Here is an 18,964-nt window from a genome sequence, read left to right on the forward strand (position 1 = left end):
CAGTATGTTCAGGAGAGAAGGGAAGAGAAAAGAAAGGACAATAATATAAAGAGTGAATATAAGACAGAAAACAGAACAAAGGTATTAGAAATAAAAAGTCAGAAAAATAGGGGGGCAAACAAAGAGAGGTGTAATGTAAGAGAAACAATAAATGATGGAGGATAGAAAGATGTAGAGGAAAGGGGATAGTGTAGGTGGCCAAAATCAATACACACAGAAAAGAGAAAATTGAGGATGAAGAAATACAGCAAATGTGAAGTGCTCCCTGCAGCACCTAATATAAAAAAAATAAAAAAGAAGAGAAAGAAAAGGAAAAAAGGGACAAAAGGGAGGGGATAGCAAGCAACAAGAAGAAAAAGAGAGAAAAAGAAAAACAGAATAATGGGCCTTCGGGGGATAAAGAGGAAGGAAAACGAAGAATAGAAACCATGAAAATATCAGACAAAGCTTCAAGCAGGGGAATCCTCTTTTCAGTTAAATAAAATGTTTAGGGATCTGACATTTGGCCTTTCTCCCTTCTCACTTCTCTCTCTTCCAGGGCAGCAGGAAAGCTACCTGAGAGGTCTGGTAGGAGATTCAAGAGGGTTCTTGTTGAACCAGCTCCACACAGAAAACAATGACAATTTCCAGAGAGAGAACACCCAAACCTCACCAGGAACCCCAAGTATGCTATTGGAAGCTTGGAAAGCACCTCCTTTAGTCCCTCTCCTTAAGGTGTGCTACAAGAGGGCTAGTTGATTTTCTGAGTCCACCTTCTCCCAGACCAAGTTTCCTGTCCCAGGGTATTTAGGTGAATAGGCTTTCTCAGCAGATTCGCTACTCCTTTCTTCCCAGGCTCTCCCCAAGCTAGCTAGTATGCTCCTCCAAGTGGAAAAATAAAAAGAACAGAAGTGGGGGGAATCACCAGAATATTGAACCCGTATTAGCCAGGCCCCCCTGCTGCACCCCCCACCAAATCCCTCCCACCCACAGAATCAGTCCAAAACTGGAGGGCTAGGGCAATCCTGGACCTCCAGGAGTGCTGGACTAGGGAAAGAAAAATCTGGGACACTGCAAACCCAGGGTATGTAGGTCCATGAAACACGGGCTATCAGGCCTCAGGGGACACTGACCTGGGGACCATGCATCCAGGGCCCATGGGGCCCAGGAACACTGCTGCACAACCAACAGTTCTCAGGGCATACCGCAGCTGCCAGCCCCAGAGGGAAGGGTCCCACCAGCCCACAGCTTCCAACCTCTGTACTTGTAACCCGCAGTTCTGCCTTTAGCAAATGGCACCTCTGTCAGTGTCTCTCCAAATCAACATCCACACACCCTCCACCCTGCAAGCTCCCAAGACAGCCCACTCTGGCAAGACTCCATCCCCACTTGGCCACCTCTTTGCAGAAGAGACTATAAGGTGCACTCACTCAGACACCATCTTGCCCTGCCTCTCCTAGCTTGTTATTCTAACCTTCCCCTTCCCAATTTCCTTTCTGAGTCATGATCTGATGATTTTAGCACAAGTACCTGAGAAATACCAAGAAGCCTGTTGCCAAGGTAATTTATTTTTATATTTCATAAAACATCAACTTTCATGCTCAAACATGGTAACTTGGGTCACCACCAGGAACACAGCTAAATGAAAAATCATGACATGAAAGTGGGCTGAGAACTGTGTTCAGGAGACTTGCAGCTGTGAGCAACAGAAAGAAAACCGCTGTGAACTTAGCACCACCAAACAGAATCTTTTGGGATCTTGTTACCCTGTGCAGGGGCATTTCCAACAGAAGGCCCCTCACCCCCAATCCTGTGCCACAAGGAGATACAGGTCTCTGTGAGGAGGTGATTTATGTGAGTGCACAAGCAAGGAACTGGGGGATCTTCCCAAAACCTGTTCAAAGTGAGAATGGGAGCCAGGGTTTTTATAGGCAAAGGAGAGGGCTAGGGGAGAAGTAAAACAAGTAAAAAAACAAACATAGTGAGGACTAGATATTCCAGGGGCCTTGTGAGGAGGATACATGCAATTTCTCAGGCCTGTGTTCTCTCAAGCACATTCACCTTGTCCTTTGGTTTCAGCACCAAATAAGTCAGAGTTTAGAAAGTGTTGTGCAGGTACCTACATGCCAGTCTCCATGACTCCTTTCTCAGTGAGCACTCAAGGATATGAAGGTTTTTATCCTCTGAGGTAAGTTACAGATTTCCTGGGTCAGAAGATACTCCTGACACCATTCTGTTTGGTTTTGCTTTGAGGTTTTTATTCCAGTAAGCAAAACTGAGAAGGTTTGGTTAATATTCTTCAGGGAACCAGATGCAAAGTGTAAGCTTCTAAAATTTGACTGATTGAAAACTAGTTCAGTTATGTCTGGGAAGACCCAGAGCTGCTTAAGTGAAGAAATTTTTATGAAGTGTATATTCTAGCTATCAGTCTCACTTAAGGAATCCAGTAGGAGTAGATCTATTATAGGAGTGATCCTTTCACAGCCTGCATGGTTTCCTCTAGGTCTCAGGCACGTCTCAATTTTCATTTCCACATTCTGGGTGCGTTCCTTAATTCTGTGAGGCTGACCCTTCTCCTGACCCTACAATGCCTACTGAGCTTCATTCCCCACCTGCAAGGGGTTGTCTATATCCAGGGCACAGATGGAAATTTCCAAGATTACTTAATGATTGCCTTCCATCTACACATCCTATAGGATCTTATATGCCTAATTCCTGTTAGGTCTCTAGAAAAACTGTAATTCAGACAAAAACCACTTGCAGCCTTCTAGGAGATTTGGTTATGGTTTTTGGGTAGGTAACAGAGTAGGAAGGACACTACAAACATTTCATTCCATTTGCAAGTCTACACTAAATGAATTGTTTTTCAGAAAATATATGCTTCTGTGAACTACCATTCTTCTCTGGAAGATGACATCTGAGGGGGATCATTTGGCCCTTTGCCCAGAGACCTGAAGGTCACTGGAACACTGAGTCATGTTTAGGACTTGCTCATGGAGATGCTGCTGAAGATAAGAAGACACGGACTTGAGTGCAAGGGTCACTTGGTCCCCACAGAGGTCCCATGATCCCCAGCAGACTCTTGCAGCCACCAGTCAACTAGGCCATGGCTCTGTTTCTCTGGGATGGATTCCTCTTTGCACCTGGTCTTTCTAAGCACCTTGACACATTCCAACGGCCCAAACAGGAACAGCAGGAGTTGCATTACTTGCCATGTCCTTTCAGAAAGCAGCTGTGTGTGTTTCTGTGCTTGTGCACATGTCTGTCTGTGGGTGGGTATGAGACAGAGAGAGAGGGAGAGAGAGAGAGGGATAGAATGTATGTGTATGTGACAATAAACATTCTCAATGTTCTCGGACTCATATTAAGATAATAAAAGCAGTATCAACTACTCACTGATTGCCTGGACCCATTAGAAAATTCATAGGTATGTCCTCATAAACACATGTAATTATTGCCATTCAAAGGTGAGGAAAAAGTATTAGAGAAAAAAATAAGTAGCAAGCATGAAATTTGAAATTGGTCAGCTCCTGATTTCAATCCCAAGTACCCTTTTCGTGTGAACATCTTTGATTCAGTTAAACTCTCAGTGCCAGTTTTCTCAATTGATAATGCATCTACTGTACTCCTGAAAACATATTTTGATCATTTTTAAATTACATGTTATTAAATGAAATAGATACAAGAAGGAGGAGTTTGCAATGGAAGCAGAAAACTTTATGAGTAGGCATAATGGATTGAACTTACAAAACTCATTATAACTGAAAAAAACGATGTCCTGTAAAAGAAGAGGACCAAGTTCGGTCTCTTCCCAGCAGGTGTGAGAAATACTGGGGGTGGGAAGGTATTGACTGTAAAGGGGCATGAAGGAAAAATTCTTTGGTTGGTTTGTTGGTTTCATTGGGGTAGGCCTTTGTCAAAGTGTACTGGTGTGAACAGGTGAATGGTCTGGCTCGTATCTATGTGAACTAAATCTCTATATAATTGAGAAAATAATTATTAGCTGAGTAATATTCCATTGTATGTCTATACCACAATTTATCCATTCATCTTTTTTTTTTAATGAGAAATTTTATAAATTTTTACATGGTCATTATAATTTTATTTTTTTCAATTTATTTTTTTAATATTACATTAAAAAAATATGAGGCCCCCATATATCCCCCACCCCCTCACCACACTTCTCCCCCCATAACAACAATCTCTTGCATCATCATGAGACATTCATTGCATTTGGTGAATACATCTCTGAGTACCGCTGCACCTCATGGTCAATGGTCTACATCATAGCCCACACTCTCCCACATTCCATCCAGTGGGCCATGGGAGGACATACAATGTCTGGTAACTGTCTCCTCAGCACCACCAGGACAACTCCAACCCCTGAAAATGCCCCCACATCACATCTCTTCCTCCCATTCCCTATCCCCAGCAGCCACCATGGCCATTTTCTCCATACCAATGCCAAATTTTCTTTGATTACTAATCACAATAGTTCATGAATAGAATATCAGTAAGTCCACTCTAATCTATACTCTATTCCTCCATCCTGTGGACCTTGGAATGGTTGTGTCCACTCCACATCTATATCAAGTGGGGGCTTAGATTCCACATGGATGCAGGCTGCAATCCTCCTGCTTTCAGTTGTAGGCACTCTTGGCTCCCTGGTGTGGTGGTTGACCTTCTTCAACCATGTTAGCTGAGAGGGGTAAATCCAATACACCAGGATGTAGGAGCTTCAAGTCTGTTGAGGCTCAGGGCCTGGCTATCACATAGTCCAGAGGTTCAGGTCCCCTGGGTATATATTAAACCCCAGCACCAACTACAGTTCTGGTAAAAGTAAAAGGAGAGGCTTTGGTCAAAGATCACATCTGAGTCCAGCTCCATCACACAGAAACACAAACTCCAAAGCAGGGCCAACTGACATGGCACTAAACTCCATCTGCCATGACCATAGAAACTGGGTCTCTGTAGCCATCAGAAGAACCAATACTTGGGGTTGTATCTACTTTATCTGACTCTGGGACTCTGCTCAGGTGTTCGTAAGGGCAACCCCTCTGATAACCTCCTGGCTCTTTTTGGAGACTCAGCCATAGAAACTCATTTGTCCTTTCCATTTCCCCCTTGATTCAGGTCAAAGTGCATTTTTAACTCCTGGTATAATATGTACATTGAGATATTCTGCTGGTCTGAGTTGACCCTTTTATTCAAGATCATTTTCTAGCTATATCATCAGGTGGTATTTGGTAGTAATCCCTTGGTGCCAGGGAGGCTCATCCCTGGGAGTCATGTCCCATGCTGGGAGGAAGGCAACACATTTATATGCTGAGTTCAGCTTTGAGACTGGTCACATTTGAGCAACATGGAGGCTTTCAGGAGGTAACTCTTAGGCACCCTGCAGATCTAGGCTTTGTTCTTATTTCAGGTCCACAGGCTCACAAGCATAGTCATTAGTATCAAGGTCTCATTTCTGGGCCTTCATTCTCTTTTGGTCTTTGCCGTTGCACTTGGGGGATTGTTGCTGTTTCTTTAGGGACTGTGATAGAGCTCCCATGGCTAGGAACTCAGCACTCCCTCAGTTGTTTTTAATTTGTATCCACTATGAAAATATCCAAACATTTTTATGCACCCTGGGTATATGCCCTGTAGAACTCCCTGCCAACCGTGTGTTCCCTGTTAATAACATCCCACACCAGTATTCCTCCCCTGCCATTGTTGAACCTCTCTGTGATCCAAAACTTCTTGGAAAGTGAAGCCCAATATATTGCCAGGTTCCATTAATAGTAAAATGGAATATAGTGATGAGTTTAAAGGTTAGATATAGAATACATATTAATTTTTAGAAAAATTAAGGTAAAAATAAATTGGGGTATCTGAAAATTTAAAAATGCAAAAGCTTTGTTTTTGATGTTTTGCCTTCCATCACTGCAATAAGTGTGACCCTGTATGCAAATTGGCAAGGCAAATACTTCCGTCTTTTCCTCACTATCTACGCCCTATCTTTTTCTTTTCTTTTTTCTAATTAAGCTTATCTTCACAAAAGTTTTAGATCACAGTAATTGATATATACAATATACAGTACTCCCACATATCCAACATAAAACCTTTTCCCTTCCACAACAATAATCTTTTTACATATTCATACTATATTTAATGAAACTGATGTACAGATATTGAGACAATAGCTTTCAAACAAGGTAACATTTGTGTTTTCCTTGTGGTTTATGTTTTAGATGATACAATTTTCTAAATTTTTAGTTATCTTATGTTTTACATTATGATTTATATTTAATCTATCAGCCCCTATATATTTTTGGTGTAATTTTATATGTCTCATATTCATCCTTGTGTACTCTTGTGAAACACTTCTATTGCCCACACAATTACATTTGTTCCATCTATTCAATACCTCTTTCCTCCTCCCCTTAGGACCTACAGTGACAGTCAATCTCCATTGCTTGAAGGGCCATGTTCAGAGATACTTGCAACAGTGTTGAGGGCTTGATATGATCAACTTCCCTAATGTACTGGGAGCTACCATTTCTCTTGAGCGGTACAATTCCCTCTATTTAAGGGCATCAATCCTCCCCAGGATGTGGGTATACCTTCACTCTCATTATATGGGTCTCTATCCAATGATATAACCCACTATGGCAAAATGAGCATTCACATATTCCCTAGGAGCCTGTCCTGCATCAGATTATCTCCTTTAAACATCTTAAACAGGTCATCTTCCTTATTATATTTTTAGAAAAAGTTTTCTCAGCATTATACTCTCAACCAAATACCTAACAATCTGCTATGTTTGTATGTTGCCCTACCCTCTCCCCAATTACTTGGGCAATATTACCCATCTTCCCATCCCTAGCCCCCCTCAAGCCTGCAAAGCCCCACACAAAGGTAAACCTATGCCCCAATTTTATCACTTCCTTGTACAAAGACTTACCTCCATCTTATCATAGATTTCACCCATGTAGGTGTCTTCTTACATCCTTCCTCTACCCCCCAATTTCTTTTAAGTCTATCGTCAAGTCTCTAGCTCTCTGAGGCTGCTTGGTTTACTTATTTCATATCATTGAGGTCATGTAGTATTTGTCCTTAAATGCCTGGGTTGCTTCACTCAACATGAGTTTCTCAAGATCCATCCATGTTATCACGTGTGTTTGTAGTGTACTTGTTCTTATACCTAAGTAGTACTCCATTGTATGTATATACCACATTTTATTTATCCATTCATCTGTTGATGGGCATTTGGGTTGATTCTAACTTTTGGCAATAGTGAACAATGCTGCTATGAACATTGATGTGCATATATAGGTTTGTTTCCTTGTTTTCAGTTATACTGGGTATATACCCAGCAGTGGAATTGCTGGGTGATATGGAAAATCTATGGCTAGTTTTTTGAGAAACCACCAAACTGTCTTCCAGAATGGCTGGATTCTTCTGCATTCCCACCAGCAGTGGATGAGTGTTCTCATTCCTCCACATCCTCTCCAGCATTTGTAGTCTTCTGTTTTTTTCATAGCTGCCAATCTTATGGGAGTAAGATGGTATCTCATTGTAGTTTTGATTTGCATTGCCCTGATAGCTAGAGATTTGGAGCATTTTTCCATGTGCTTTTTAGCCATTTGTATTTCTTCTTTGGAGAAGTGTCTGTTTAAATCTTTTCCCCAATTTTAAAATGGGTTCATTATCTTTTTCTTTTCAAGGTATGAGTTTTTTATATATGCAGGTTATATAAGTCTCCTATCAGATATATGGTTATGCAATATTTTCTCCCATTGTGTAGGCTGTCTTTTCACTTTCTTGACAAACTCCTTTGAGGTGCAGAAGGCTTTAATTTTGAGGAAGTCCCATTTATCTATTTGTTCTTTTGCTGCTCGTGCTTTTGGTGTAAAGTTCATGAAGCCATTTCCTATTACAAGGTCCTGTGGATGCGTCCCTACGCTGCTTTCCAAAGTCTTTATGGTCTTGGCGCTTATATTTAGGTCTTTGTTCCATCTTGAGTTGATTTTGTATAAGGTGTGAGTTGGTAATCCTCTTTCATTCTTTACATATGGATATCCAGTTCTCCAGGCACCATTTGTTGAATAGGCCATTCTCTCCCAGTTGAGAGGGTTTAGTGGCTTTATCGAATATTATATGACTATATATATGAGGATCTCTATCAGCTCTAAATTCAGTTCCATTGGTCTGTGTGTCTCTCCTTGTGCCAATACCATGCTGTTTTCATTACTGTATCTTTGTGGTATGGTTTGAAGTCAGGTAGTGTGATTTCTCCAATTTCATTTTTCTTTTACAATATGTCTTTGGCTATTCGGGGCCTCTTTCCTTTCCAAATAAATTTCATAGCTAGTTTTTGTGTTTCTTTAAAGAAGGCTGTGTTGATTTTTATTGGGATTACATTGAATGTGTAGATCAGTTTTGGTAAGATAGACATCTTGATAATATTTAGTGTTCCTATCCATGAACAGGGAATGTTCTTCCCACTTATTTAGGTCTTCTTTGATTTCCTTGAACAGTCTTGTGTAGTTCTCTTGTATAAGTTTTTCACATCTTTAAATTCATTCCTAGGTATTTGATTTTTTAATTTATTATTGTAAATGATATTTATTTCTTGATTTCTTCCTAAGCTTGCTCATTATTGGTGTACAGAAATGCTACTGATTTTTGCACATTGATCTTATAACCTGCAACTTTGCTAAACTCATTTATGAGTTCTAGAAGCTTTGTTGTAGACCTCTCAGGGTTTTCAATGTATAGGATCATGTCATCTGCAAATAATGATATTTTCACTTCTTCCTTTCCAATTTGAATGCCTTTTATATCTGGTTCTTGCCTCAGTGCTCAAGCAAGTACTTCTTAGAAAATGTCAAATAGAAGAGGTGATAGTGGGCATCCTTGTCTTGTTCCCGATCTTAGAGGGAAGGATTTTAGGACTTCATCATTGTAAATGATGTTGGCTGTGGGTTTTTCATATATACTCTTTATCATGTTCAGAAAATTTTTTTGTATTCCCATCTTTTGCAATGTTTTCATCAAGAAAGTGTGCTGTATCTTGTCAAATGCTTTTTCTGCGTCTATAGATATAATCATGTGCTTTTTTTTCCCTTCAATCTGTTTATGTGTGTATTACATTGATTGATTTTCTTATGTTGAACCATCCTTACATACCTGGAATGAGTCCCACTTGGTCATGCTGTATAATTCATTTAATGTGTTGTTGAATACAGTTGGCATGTATTTTCTTGAGGATTTTTGCTTCTAGGTTCATTAGAGAGATTGGTCTGTAATTTTCCTTTCTTGTGATGTCTTTGTTTGACTTTGGTACTAGGGTAATGTTGACATCATAGAATGAGTTAGGTAATGTTCCTTCTGGTTTAATTTTTTGGAAGAGTTTCAGCAGGATTGGTGTTAGTTCTTTCTGGAATGTTTTGTAGAATTCACCAGTGATGCCGTCTGGCCCAGGGCTCTTCTTATTTGGGAGGTTTTTAATGACTGATTCTATCTCTTTACTTGTGATTGGTTTGTTGAGATCATGAATTTCTTCTTTCATCAATATAAGCTTCTTATGTGTTTCTAGGAATTTGTCCATTTCCTCTGAATTGTCATTTTTGTTGGAATATAGTTTTTTGAAGTATCCTCTCATGATAGTCTTTATTTCTGTGGGGTCAGTGGTGATATCTCCTTTCTTCTGTCTTATTTTGTGTATTTGCATCTTATCTCTTTTTTCCTTTGTTAGTCTAGCTAAGGTTTTGTCAATTTTATTGATCTTCTCAAAGAACCAGTTCTTCATTTTGTTTATATTTTCAAGTGCTTTCTTATTTTCTATTTCATTTAGTTCTTCTTTTGTCTTTGTTCTTCCTTTCTTTCTTCTTCCTGTGGGGTTACTTTGTTGTTGTTTTTTACTAATTTCTCCAAATGTGCAGTTAGTTCTTCCATTTTTTGTATGAATTTATGGCTATAAATTTCCCTCTCAGTACTGCTTTTGCTGCATCCCATAAGTTCAAATTGTTGCATTATCATTTTCATTAGTTTCAAGGTAGTTATTAATTTCTTTTGAGATTTCCTCTTTGACCCACTGTTTTTCTAAGAATGTGGTGTTCATTTCCATATCTTGGTGTGAAATCTGGGCCACTGGCCCTTGCAGATTTCCAGCTTCACTCCACTGTAGTCACAGATATTATTTTGTATGATTTTGATCTTTCTGAATTCATTGAGCCTCTGTGGCCTCGCATGTGATCTATCTTGGAGAATGATCCATGCGCACTTGAGAAAAATATATATCCTGCTGTATTTGGGTATAATGATCTGTATAAGTCTATTAAGCCCAGCTCCTCTAATATGCTGTTCAGACTTTTTGTTTATTGATTCTCTTTTGAGATGTTCTGTCCAAAGCTGATAGTGCTGTATTAAAGTCCCCGAATATAACTGTAGAGGCATCTATTCTTTCACTTAGTTTTTCTAGTGTTTGCCTCATGTATTTGGAGGTGCCCTTGTTAGGAGCATAAATATTTATGATTGTTCTTCCTTCTTGAAAGATTATCCCTTTCACTAATATGTAGTGTCCTTCTTTGTCTCTCACAATTGTTTTGCATTCAAAGTCTATTTTGTCTGATATTAATATAGCTACACTTGCCTTTTTTGGTTATTGTTTGCTTGTAAGATTGTTTTCCAGCCATTCACTTTCAACCTCCATGAATCCCTGGGTCTAAGGTGTATTTCTTGTAGACAGCATATAGATGGGTCATATTTCCTTATCCAATCTCCCAGTCTGAATTCTTTGACAGGTGAATCTAATCCATTGACATTCAGTGTTATTACCTTCAAGGAATTATTTATGGTAGCCATATTTTGTTTGGACTTGTGTTTGTCATATTTTGTTTGTTTGTTTCCTTCTCTTTTTGTCTTTTTTGTTGCTTGTACACTCTCCTCCAACTCTGCCTCTCCTGTTTTTTTCTTTCTTCCTGTAGAACTCCCTTTAGTACTTCTTGAAGAGCAGGGTTCTTGTTGTGTTGGCATACTCTTAATTTCTGTTTATCTGTGAATATTTTGAACTCTCCATCATTTTTGAGTGCTAGCTTAGCAGGGTAGAGTATTCTTGGTTGGAATTTTTTTTTTGTTTTATTATCTTGACTATATCATACCACTGCCTTCTTGCCTCCATGGTTTCAGATGAGAAAGCAGCACTTAATCTTATGGAGCCTCCCTTGTATGTGATGGTTTTCTTTTCTCTTGCTGCTTTTAGAATTTTCTCTTTGTATTGAGCATTGGATAATTTGACAAATATATGTCTTGGGGTGGGCCTGCTGGGGTTTATGGTGTTTGGGGTGCATTGTGCTTCCTGGACATGTACATCCATCTCTCTCATTAGATTTGGGAAGTTTTCAGCCTTTATTTCCTCCAACACCCTTTCTTTCCCCTTTTCCTTCTCTTCTCCTTCTGGGATGCATATAATACATATGTTTGTGCATTTTGCATTGTCATTCACATCCCTAAGTCCTAACTGGATTTATTCTATCTTTTTATCAATCAGTTCTACTCTCTGTTTGATTTCAGATGTACTGTCTTCCACGTCACTAATTCTCTGCTCTGCCTCTTCTAATCTGCTGCTATTTGCTGAGAGTGTATTTTTGATTTCTTGAACTGTGGTGTTCATCGCCATCATATGTTATCTTTTTCATATGTCTGCCATTTCCTTTCCCAGTGTTTTCTTCATCTTGTTAATCTCTTCCTTTACTTCATTAAGTTGGTCTCTAATATATGTTTTGAGATCTTTAATTACTTGTCTGATGTTCTGCTCCCCTTCCTGGTTTTTAGTTTGTTCATTGGATTCAGCCATGTTTTCCTGATTATTGGTTTAGTTTGTAGTTTTTTGTTGCTATCTGGTCATTTATCTTGGTGGGATTAATCAGTTCCCTAGCTTCTTTGTCTAGGGTGGGGATCGATTAGTTATTGTTCATGCATAAGCGTTATGTCTTCTCTTTGACACTTGTTCTTCTTACTCTGTTTTTTTGTTGCTAGCTAAGTTCACTTTGAAGGAAAATATTAGGGCCAGGGAACAAAAATGAGTAAGAAAAGAAAATGTATAAAGTAGTATAGGTAATAAATGTTATCAGAACAACAATGCAAGATCTGGGAGAATGGATATTAGACCCATGTAAGTTGTGTAGAGTTATAGCAGTAAGAAAGTACCTATAATGAGACAGTCAACTGAATATGGGGAGGAATATAGTATGAAATAAAAATCCAGTGTTTTAACGAGAGAGGGAAAGAGAAAAGAAAGACAATAATATCAAGAGTGGATAAAAGAAAACAGAACAAAGGTATTAGACATTAAATGTCAGACAATTTGGGGGCCAAAGAAAAGGAGGTGGAATGTAAGAGAAACAGTAGATGATGGAGGATAGAAAGATGTGGGGGAAAGGGGATAGTGTAGGTGGCCAAAATCAATACATACAGAAAAGTGGAAATGGAGGATGAGGAAACACAGCCAAATGTTAAGTGCTCCCTGCAGAACCTATTATATAAATAAAATAAAATAAAATAAAATAAAATAAAATAAAATAAAATAAGAAGGAAAAGAGAAGAGAGAAAGGGGATGGGCACAGAAAAGGGAGGGAAACAAGGAAGAAAAAGAAAAAGAGAAAAAAAAACTAAATAAATGAAAACGGACCTTGGGGGATAAAATGGGAGAAAAGACCAGGAGACAATGCAATATTAGCAACCAAGACAAAAAAAAAAAAAAAAAAAAAAAGAACCAACGTTTTAAGCTAGGAATCTCTTTGCAGTTAAATAATACACTTAGGGATCTGACCTTCCCCCTTTCTCGTTTCCTCACTTCTCTCTTCCAGGGCAGCAGGAAAGCTGCCTGAGAGGTCCAGTAAGGGATTCAAGTAGGTTCTTTTTGAACCAGCTCAACACAGAAGACTATAGCTCTTTATTTCCAGTGTGAGATCACCTACACCTCGCCAGAAACCCCAAATATGCTACTGGAAGCTTGGATTGCACATCCTACAGTTCCTCCCCATTGGATGTGCTAGGAGAGGTCTAATTGATTTTCTGACTCCACCTTCTCCCAGACCAAGTTTCCTATTCCTGGAAGTTTAGGTAAATTGGGCTTTCTCAGCAGATTCACCTCTCCTTTCTTCCTAGACTCTCCCCAAGACAGCTGGTATACTCCTCCAAGTTCAGGGAGAGAGAGAGAGAAAAAAAAAAAACCCACAAACTCCAAGGGCTAGGGTAATCAAGGACCTCAGATGGACCTCAGGGTTCGGTAGATTCAGGAATGGGAAGTTTGTGATATTGCAGATTCAAGGCGTGTGAGTCTCTGAAGTGTGGTCCACCAGGATTTAGGGGACACAGACCTAGGAACCATGTATCCAGTTAACAGCATGCCTGGGAGCACCACAGCACAACAAAGCCTTCAGGGATCCCCACAGCTGGGTGCCAGCCCTAGGGGGTGGGGTCCCACCTGCAACCTCTCACCTCCATGTCAGAAACTCAAAATTCCACCTCACAAGAATCTCCTCTGTCACTGTCTCACCAAATTGACATCCTGATACTTCCTGCCTTGCAAGCCCTTGAAACAGCCCACTCAGGGTTTGGGAACACCCCACATGACAAAGATTCCAGGGATCACCAAGGCCTGGTTGCCAGCCCTAGGGGGAGGGGCTCCACCCAGAACCTCTGACCTCCATGTCAGAAACCCAAAATTCCACTTCTCACAAGAATCTCCTCCGTCACTGTCTCACCAAATCAACTTCCAGGCACCTCCCACACTGCAAGCCCCTGAAAGAGCCCACTCAGGGCTTGGAAACTCCCCAGCATAGCAAAGCCTTCAGGAATCCCCGGTGCCGGGCCACCAGCCCCAGGAAGAAGGGTCCCACCCACAACCCCAACCTCCATGAAAGTGACCCAAAATTCTACCTCTTGCAAGAATCTCCTCTGTCATCATCCCACTAAATCGATGTCCAGACACCTCCTGCCCTGCAAGCTCCTGAGATAGCCCAGTCCAGCAGTACTCCAACCCTATTCAGCCACTTCTTTGCAGGAGAGATTATCACTCAGATGCAATCTTGCCCCCCTCAATTCATCTCTTGGTGGACATTTGGATTGTTTCCAACTTTTGGCAGTAGTGAATAATGCTGATATGAACATTGGTGTGCATATATCTGCTTGTGCATCTGCTTCCAATTCTTCTATGTATATTCCCAGGAGAAGGATTACTGGATCATATGGCAGCTCTATAGTTAGCTTCCTGAGGAACCATCAAACTGTGCACAATGGCTGCACAATTCTATATTTCCACCAGCAGTGGATAAGGGTTTCTACTCCTCCACATCCTCTCCAAATCTTGTCCTGTTTTTTAAATAGTTGCCAGTCTAATGTGTGTAAGATGATATCTCTTGTAGTTTTGATTTGTATTTCTCTAATAGCTAGTGATATTCAGTATGTTTTCATGCACTTTTCAGACATTTGTATTTCTTCTTTAGAGAAGTGTCGATTCAAATCTCTTGCCCGTATTTAAAAAATGGGTTGTATGGTTTTGTTATTTTTGAGATGTAGGGTTTCTTTTAAAATGCTAGATATTAGGCCCCTATCAGATATATGGTTATCAAATATTTCCTCTCATTGAGTAGGTTGCCTTTTCTCTTCCTTGATAAATGGACACTATAGGCAGGGCAGACAGCTCAGGATTTTGGCACCCTACCAGCAGACCCTACTTTGAATTTATGCTCTATATGACAGAGTTGGGCTCAGTGGTGGTTTTCCTAACATGGCTCTTTTGCCTCTTCCATTTGAACCTGTAGTTAGTGCTAAAGACTCAAATCTCTGGGTTGTCCATGTACCAGGTGGGCCCTGAATCTCAACAGATTTGCAAAAGCTACTCTCCAGTTCATTGGCTCACCCAGGATAACTAACCAGATGATAATTGACAACAACCATCTCAAGGAACAGAGAGTCTGCAACTGCACCCAAGATAGTCCCATCCATTGGCCCCATGGGATCTAAGCCTCTTTTCAACTAGAGACAGAGTGGGTATCAACATCCCAGAATCCTCAGAATTGGGGAATGAACAATGGACAAGAGGAGGCTTACTGTTATTCTATTATAGACTTATTGTGATCCTAGCAATGGAAGAACTCTTATCATTGAAGTGGAGGCAGTGGCCACTGGAGGTTCTGAGGGGAGGGAGAAGGAAAAATAGGTATAATTTAGTGATTTTTTGGGACGTGGGAATTGTCATGAATGACATTGCAGTGACAGGTATAGGCCATCCTATATCTTATAATAACTTACAAAAATGTGGTGGGAGTGTAAACTATAATGTAAACTATAATCAACACTTAGTGACATGTTCTAAGATGTGTTCATCAATTGTGGCAAATGTACCACATTAATTAAGGATATTGTTGATGTGGGAAATGAGGGCTAGGGATTGGGACATATGGGGGTCCCCTAAATTTTTTATGTAACATTTATGTAATCTATGTTTCTTTAAAAATTTTTAAAAAGTATATTTTTTAAAAAGTACAAATTTAAGCATTTTCTTCCCTGAATCAGAACAAATGTATGTTAATATCACATGATATTAAAAAATAGGGTGGTATTTGGGTGAAAATACACCTAAAGCAATCAATGGACTGTAGAGAACAGTAAAATATTAATATTTTTCTATCAGTGATAAAAAAAAATTGACTGAAATAAAGCAAACACAAAGTACTACATATTGTTAGACTCCATTTATATAAAATGTTAATAAAAATAAATTTATAGAGATGGAATTAGATTAGTGGTTATGAATGGCAGGGGAAGGACAGAGGGATTGCTGACTGCTAATGGGTAAGAGACTTTCCTTTTTGGAGTAATGAAAATGCCCTAAAATTGAGTGCAGAGATGAATGCACAATGCATTCATTTTTACAAAAGCCATTTAATGCATACTTTAGTTGGATTATGTAATATGTGAATATATCTTAATAAAATTGCTTAAGGAAAATAAAACCTCCCAATGCAGTGAAGTCAAGGACAATAAGTCTTCACTAGTGATTTAAGTAGAATTTCTCCAAAGGAGATATACAAAAAGCCTGAAAAGATACTCAAAATCATTGGTTATCAGAGAAATGCAGATCCAAACCACAGTGAGATACCAATTAACATCCACTAGATGGCTATCACTAACAAAACAAAAAATAGTAAATGTTGGTGAAGATACAAAGAAATACAAATCCTAATATATTGCTAGTAGCATTGTAAAATGGCACAGACTCTTTGGAAACCAGCTTGGAAATGCCACAGAAAGTTAAAAATAGAATTACCATAAAACCAGCAATCCCACTTCTTGGTATATACTCAATAAAACTGAAGGCAGGGAACTCAATATCCATAACCAAAGAATGACAGAGGACCACCATGTCACACTTTATACAAAATCAATGCAAGATGGAATAAAGATCTAAATACAAGAGCCAAGACCATAAAGACCTTGAAAGATAATATTAGGAAGCATCTACAGGATTTTGTAATAAGAAATGGCTTCATAAACTTTACACCCAAAGCATGAGCAGTAAAAGAAAAAATAGATAAATGGGATCTCCTCAAAATTAATACCTTTTGCATCACAAAGGGGTATGCCAAGAAAGTGAAAAGACAGCCCACACAAAGGGAAAAAGTATTTGGTAACCATATAGGGGCCAAATATGGAGCACATATAAAGAAATCCTGTATCTCAAAAATAAAGATATACAACTCATTTTAAAAATGGGCAAGTGATTTCAACAGACCCTTCTCAAAAGAAGAAATACAAATGGCTAAAAAGCACATGAAAAGATACTCAACATCACTAGCTATTAGGGAATGCAAATCAAAACTACAATGAGATACCATCTTACATACATTTTAACTGGTGGCCATTAAAAAACAGGACTACAAATGATATAGAGAATGTGGAGAAATGGGAAACTTCATCAATTGCTGGTGGGAATGTAGAATGGCCCAACCATTGTGAAGGATATTTTGGCAATTCCTCAAAGAAACTATAGATCTTCTATATGACCTAGCAATTCCACTGCTGGGTATATAACCAAAAGAATTGATAGCAAGGACAGAAACAGTTATATGCACACCATTGTTCACAGCAGCATTATTCACTGTTACCAAAAGTTGGAATCAGCTCAAATGCCCATCAAGAGATGAATGGATAAATAAAATGTGGTATATACATACAATGGGATATTACTCAGCCATAAGAAAGAATACAGTACTAACGCATGAGAAAACTGATGAATCTTGAGGACATTACATTGCATGAAGCAAGTCAAGTCTTGAAGGACAAATATTACATGACCTCTCTGATGAGTTTAGCAAATCAAGATGACAGAGAGCAAGGGTCTGAAAAATAGGGTTACAGGAAATAGAAAGGGAGAAGTTTGTTAGCTAATGCCCATATATGTGAAATCTATGAAAAAGTGGAAATGAGTAGTTGTGCAGTGAAGGAATATGGCAGGGGTGCAGGGTTACTATTGGGTTGGGCCGTGCAAGCTTGACAGGGTGGGGAGGATGTGTTGGATGCTCCATTGAACTGGGGGGATTGTTGAGGGAGGGAGGAGGTAAACACTGGGGATTGGTAGGTATGTGGCTGAAATTACAATGTTGAGAAAGCTCTTTTGGCAATATGAAAAGGGTTACTAGTTTAGGGTGTTGAATGGGGGTCATTTGGGACAGGGTGCACCTGGGACAGTCTTCTAGAGAAAGGGCAAATGACCATTTCATCATAGTGTGTTGTATCATTGGGGGAAGAACCACATGAGTGGGAAATAGACTCCCATCCTGGGGAGACCCAATAAGTTCTCAAAATTAGGGGAGGGTGCCTCTTGAGAGCACACACAGTTTCTTATAGGGAAAGACAGACTAGTGTGTCAAGCCCTCAGCATTGTTGCAAGTATCTATGAATCTTGTCCTTCAAGGAGTGAAGTCTGGTGGTTGCAGTGGACCCCATGGGGAGGGGGAGGGAAGAATAGAATATATGGAAGGGGGATATTTAGGGGACAATGGAAGTGTTCTGCATGATCTTGCAATGATGGATATAGGCCATGTTAAATTTCATCAAAAATTTATAAAAATGTATGGTCTAAAGTGTAAACCATAATGTAAACCATTGACCATGGTTAGTAGCTATGTTTCAATATTTCTACATCAGTTGTAACAAATGTACCATCCACATGTAAAAAGGTTATTAATAGGGAAGGGGGGAAAGAGGGAGGATTTGCGGTATATGGGAATCCTCTATATTCTGTTTGTGACTTTACTGTGACCTAAAACTTATTTGAAGAGAAAATGAAAAAAGTAAGACACTGAGGAAGAAATGAAAGAAAATTCCACTGTACATACAGGACAACAGATATTACAGTGATGAAAGGCAAAATGTCAAAAAAAATATTCATTTTTAAAAAATATTTTTATTTGAATAGCCCAATTTTTAAACTTTATTTTAGTTTTTGTTTTTCTGTTTATATATTTTATTTCTTGTGTTTAAACCCATTATTATTATTTCATTTTCCTATTAATTACATTTGGTGATATTATTGGCTTCATTTTAAAGAAGTTTTATATCACAGAAGGGTTACAACTGTGGTGGAGGAGCATCATTGGTGTGGGGTGTCAGTGATGTGGGATACATGGAAGGAAGTTCACCTGGACATACATGAGAGGTATATACATGTGCTGGAATGTTCATGGGGCATTGTCACAGTGAGTGGAGATTCATGCAATAACTGAAAGAATATTGAATTCCCATCCTTGGAAGCTTTGCCACATTCTCTAATGGAATATCAACATTCCCCAAGTATGGAGGCAATGACTAGAGAAGAAGGGTAGTCCACTGATGGACCCCTGATATTGATGACTATGCTTATAAGCCTTTGCTCTTGAAATTGAAACTTAGCCTAGTGTTGTAGGGTGCCTAAGAGTTACCCCCTGAGATC

At 39.3% G+C, this 18,964-nt stretch overlaps 1 long non-coding RNA gene across 1 annotated transcript; it reads left to right on the forward strand.

The window, feature by feature from the left end:
• Positions 1 to 544: 544 nt before the first annotated feature.
• Positions 545 to 3,331, forward strand: LOC131273170 (uncharacterized). The gene is made up of 2 exons (XR_009180330.1): positions 545 to 2,167; positions 2,850 to 3,331. It is a non-coding gene; the product is annotated as an uncharacterized lncRNA (long non-coding RNA).
• The last annotated feature ends 15,633 nt before the right edge of the window (positions 3,332 to 18,964 follow it).

The sequence above is a fragment of the Dasypus novemcinctus genome, chromosome 13, assembly GCF_030445035.2.
Source record: "Dasypus novemcinctus isolate mDasNov1 chromosome 13, mDasNov1.1.hap2, whole genome shotgun sequence".
Taxonomy (NCBI): domain Eukaryota; kingdom Metazoa; phylum Chordata; class Mammalia; order Cingulata; family Dasypodidae; genus Dasypus; species Dasypus novemcinctus.